This window comes from Centruroides sculpturatus, unplaced genomic scaffold (genome assembly GCF_000671375.1).
Source record: "Centruroides sculpturatus isolate CEXI.00-Female unplaced genomic scaffold, Cexi_2.0 scaffold221, whole genome shotgun sequence".
Taxonomy (NCBI): domain Eukaryota; kingdom Metazoa; phylum Arthropoda; class Arachnida; order Scorpiones; family Buthidae; genus Centruroides; species Centruroides sculpturatus.
Genome location: NW_019384612.1, coordinates 724610 through 729853, shown reverse-complemented (window position 1 = coordinate 729853; position 5244 = coordinate 724610). Strand labels below are relative to the sequence as shown.

Below are 5244 nucleotides of genomic sequence, written 5' to 3'. Positions count from 1 at the left end.
CTATAATATGCAAACTTTACTCACCTTTCAAATTAAGATGCTCCACAGTTAACTTCCATTGGTTTTCCTTCAATTGAATATCTTTATATCTTGGATCCATTTTTACATATAAAAATGGAACAGCTTCTATTTCTTATAAAAATCTGTCAATATCTACTCTATTCTGTGAGGAAGTTTGTATAGCCATCTTGAAAACAACAAGAACCACGTGACAACTAGCGGGAATGCAATTGGCGGTGAAATTTTTTCGCTATTGAAAAAATTTGACAGTTCCGAACTTTAAAGCAATTCACGAAATGGTAAAATTTGCCAGAAACGACATCATGTCTGATAAAGAATCTTCAAATACCGGATTAATATAAAAATATAAAAATAACCATTTAACAAAACCAATAACCGGTATTATATAATTGTAAAATGAACTGCAAACGTTTTTGGTTCCTTCCCTAGGACCTTTTTCAAGCAGCGATTCGTCTTTAGAATAAATATGAAAAAAGACCAGTAAATTGCGACATTCGAAAAATTATTCTTCCGAACATCATTTAAAAATGTCAAAATTCAATGTTAATGTGAATCATGTGCATTCCCGAATTCCGTAAATAAATTCAATAAAAAATAAAAAAAAATAAAAAAGAAAAAGTCATGTCTGATGTGTTATTTGCTCTGTTTTCTGCTTTCGCCAGCAAATTGCACTCGGTGTGAACTAAACTTTAGAGTTATGGAAATATACATTCAGTGCCAAAGATTTAATTTCATCACTATAGTGATAGCTTTGTTTATTGTTTTTCTCAGTCAATTCTATTTGACATGAAGTAAATGACAAGTTTAATTTAGAAAGTCTGTGTATATCTTTTTAAGCATATTATTAACATTTATATTATTTTGTTTATTTTTTGAGTTTTTAATATAATACCTATGTTTATATTTATTTACGAGGGCTGTTCGGAAAGTTCGCAGCCTCAAATAGAACAACAAACAAAATAATGTTAAAACTTTTTTATTTTTCAATGTAGTCTCCTTTGTTAGCAATGCACTTATTCCAGCGATGTTCTAGCTTTTTTATGCCATCACAATAGGTCGATTTGTCAAGGTGTGCAAAATACTCGTTCACTTCAGAGATGACTTCGTCATTTGAGTGGAATCTCTTTCCAGCCAAGAATTTTTTTAGGTTTGGAAAAAGGTGGAAGTCACTGGGGGCCAAATCAGGTGAGTACGGTGGATGTGGAACTAATTGGAAGCGAAGTTCGTTTATCTTTTGTTCAGTGATTCTGGCGGAATGTGCAGGTGCATTATCGTGGTGGAACAGAACTTTTTTCTTCTTCAAGTGTGGCCTCTTTTCTTCGATTTCTTTCTTCAGTTTTTCCAAAAGTTCACAGTAATAGACAGCATTAATGGTCTTTCCTCTTTCTAGGTAGTCAATAAAGATGATGCCTTTAGCATCCCAAAAAACCGAGGCCATCACTTTACCCGCTGATGGAACTGTCTTTGCCTTCTTTGGTGGTGGCGAACTGTGGTGTTTCCATTGCTTCGACTGTTCTTTTGTTTCAGGAGTGTAGTAATGGATCCACGTTTCGTCAGTAGTCACAAACCGACGCAAGAAATCCCGTGGGTTTTTCTTGTAGAAGTCCAAACACTTCTTTGACATCAAAGTGCGAACACGTCTTTGCTCAGCGGTCAGCAGATGCGGCACCCAACTTGCTGAGACCTTCGTCATACCCAAATTTTCGGTTAGGATGTGGTGCACTCGGTCGACAGAGATGCCTGTTGTCTCAGCTATCTCACGCGTTTTCAAACGGCGATCTGCTAACACCAAATCGTAAACTTTGTCGATATTTTTTTCAGTGACAGCAGTTGACGGCCGTCCGCTGCGAGGGTCATGTTTCACACTCTCTCTGCCAGATTTAAAAAGGGCTGTCCATTTTTTCACAGTGGTGTACGAAGGAGCAGACTCTCCCAAAACTTCATCCATGTCAGCTTTGATTTGAGATGCGGTCAACCCTTTTTTCGTCAGGTATTTTATGACCGCACAAGTCTCTGTCTTCTCCATTTTTGACAAAACATGTGCACATTGACTATCTGCTAAGCTGTCGTGGCAAAACTTTACAACAAATCAAGCGGAAATTGGTATCGTATCTTTAGCAAGGATGGCTGCATTATTCCCGCCAAAAATTAAATTGATCGCAGCGCCGCATATAGGCAAGGCCGCGAACTTTTCGAACAGCCCTCGTAAAAGCTTATATGATGTTAAATGCTCAGTCCTTGGTGATGGATTAGATGAGATAAATCTCTTTTTCTTGGGTGATATTTCTATAAATAAAATAGAAAATATGAAGTTAAATAAATAATGCTGCTGAATTCGAATTGACTTAAATAAATTATTTAAATTCTTACCTGTTGAAATTATTCCTCAGAATACTGTTGACTGATTTTAGATATGCCATCTGACATATTGATATTATTCTGAATATTTTCAGATGAATTCAAAATCTATAATAAATAAAAATATACATACATACACATTACATATATATTAAATACAATATACATTTAAAAACATATTTTACATATTTTATTCTCTTAAACTAGCAAACATACAGTTTTGATTTCACCATTATCAAATTGTTGCAGATCTACCTTTTTACATCTTTCCAAGATGGATTTCTTTCTATAATAATATATGAAATGTGACATATTTTCAAAAAATGAAAATAATAACAAAATAAAGAATAGTTTGTATCAATGGCACACTCAAGATTTAATCTTGAAAAGCCAAGTCAAACAGATAAAATCTTTTTAATGCAAACTCAATAAAATTCCCATCTAATGCAACCACTAATTCGTAAGTAGTATAGAAATAGAAAACATGACATAATATAAATAAAAACTGAATTTTAATTAGAAAAAGATTTTTAGAAAATTTACTAGTGTTTCCTTTGGCCCTCTCTGGGTAAGATTGCAGATGTGAATGACACTGTTGGAACCTTGACAGAGTTGTAGAGCATGCTCATAGGAGCAAAAAGTCAAAGGAACCATGCATCTAAATGTGAAGCTTTGCGAGATATAGCCCTCCGAAATCAGCTTAAAGCCTACTTCCAGGAGCCGTAGGGAGTCACGCCGCGTACTCTGCTAAGCCCATCATGCATTTAACAGTCGGTACAGCACGGCGACGAGACATTCTAACGATATTTATCGGCAAAGAATAAAGAAAAGTCCAACACCCAACCATTTACAAGATACTCAACTCAAAACGCGGAACCAAACGGCCGCAGTTCCGGTTGCCATCTTGCTTGCGAACGTCAAGCTCGCAAGCAAGTTACGTTACAGGTACTGCGAGTGGTGCCCATAACAAATAATAAATGCATTAATTTCCGACCCAAAACAGTTTTTCCTCAAACCGGTACTCTAGCTATTCTTCACTCTCGTCGTTGCCGAGGCTCGCCTCGACCCACGCTCCACACTTAGTCACGCACTTTGGTTCTCGTCACCGCTTTCACCTGGGCGCCCGAGCGGGGGCAAGCCCCCGCACCTCCTAAATCTATACATCGAGTAGGCTACTCGAAGCCGGCACAGTTGCACGTGCTAAACAGTCTTAGCACGCAGCACGTGACTCGCAATCACCATCTCACAAAGAGTCACATTTAGAGGTACGGTTACTTTGACTTTTCTGTTCTAGGACATGCTCCGTAGCTCCGTTAAGATCTTAACAGCATCACTCGCATCTGCAATTGTAGCAGCCACTGGTTTGTATTTCAAAACTTACCAATAGCTGGAAGAGCATCCCAAACAAGTTTATTTTTCGTCTTATTCATAAAGTGGTCGTCTTCAAAGTGGGCTGCACATACCTGATAGTTTCTACGTAACATTTTCGGAGATTTGTCTAGCAGATCGACTCTTTTGACAAAATCCAACCATTGAGTTCGTCTGTAAACACAAGTCATATAATTTTTCCACGTAAATTACGTCTCAACATAATATTAGATTCGTATTCCTAACTAAGCAAAGCAAATACAGTACTTTTCTGCGTCTTTTGGAAACGTAAAAAATGATAAATGAAGCGTTTTCTTTTTATAATTTTTACAAAATACAGCGTATCAAGAGACATTTTCACCCGTCGCCATAGCGAACGCTCACTTGGCGCCCCCTCGTGGCGACAGGAAAGAGAGTTGGCAAATCTGCCGAACTGTCTGTGTCCTTAATGCCGAGCAACATTTAACCATAATAATCGTGGAGATTAGAAGTAAATAAAGCGATCGACCCTTTCCAATACGGATACAGTATGATGCTAATGTAAACGAGCGATTATTTATCGTGACACGGTCACAATGCCTGGCTGCAATTTTTAATCATATTTTTCATTTAAAATATATGCTCTCCACCTCAAATTAGTAGTGACTTGCCTCTGTACATCACACTTTTCCTTTAATAATAGAGTCGTGCCGGTCATATGTTAATTTGTTTTTAGGGGTAAAGTTTTGAATTGAAATGACGTGATTTCCGGTTTGTATCAGACGTTCGGATATAGTTGATGTCCCCTGCCCCCGAGGTTTCCGCATCTGGTCTAGGATTTCATCTATCTAACCCCATTCTCGAGATTAAGGAAGGACGGACGGACGGACGGACGGACAACATAGGTCTACAATTTTTTCAAATTGCTGTCCAATTACCGAGTCACGTGATCGTCATCTCCGCTTGTGCGCGTGTAAAAAATTTGTGCGCTTTTTCTCTGTCTTATCAATTTCCAGAGGACGCTTTCATCGTTCGACAATCGTTTAATAATCATAAAAAAAAATTAAATTCAAAAAAGTAAAATTTTTTGTTTGAAGATTTAACACCATTTTTTATTTTATATTTTAAAAAGTAAATATTAATATTAATTTTATTTTAATGCAAGTGAATTATTTATATTAATGTGCATTTAATTGTTTACGTTTTTTAGTTGAAATGAATTAATTACCAGTAATTTATATTAATAAAATAGTTATAATTAATATTTAGAGACATAAATAAATATAATTAAAATATTTAAAAACAATTAAATATCTAATATATAAATATTAAATAATAATAGTCTTTTTCGTCTCAAATCACATCAATTGCTGATTTAGCTTTTTGTCATTTCTGTGTACTTTTTTAAAGTTGATCGAATCCAAATGTATGCTTAAAAGGAATTAACTAATAATTAAAAATTTTAATTCAAATATTATTTTTGTTTTTATAATTTTTAAACACGACAAAAATGTCTAT

At 35.6% G+C, this 5244-nt stretch overlaps 1 long non-coding RNA gene across 2 annotated transcripts; it reads right to left on the bottom strand.

The window, feature by feature from the left end:
* Positions 1–2111: 2111 nt before the first annotated feature.
* Positions 2112–4152, bottom strand: LOC111625282. Of its 2 annotated transcripts, XR_002756703.1 has the most exons (4): positions 3761–4152; positions 2596–2665; positions 2392–2487; positions 2112–2307 (listed from the first exon to the last, which is right to left on the bottom strand). It is a non-coding gene; the product is annotated as an uncharacterized LOC111625282 (long non-coding RNA). The 2 variants fall into 2 exon arrangements; XR_002756702.1 differs by lacking the exon at positions 2596–2665.
* Between the last annotated feature and the right edge of the window lie 1092 nt (positions 4153–5244).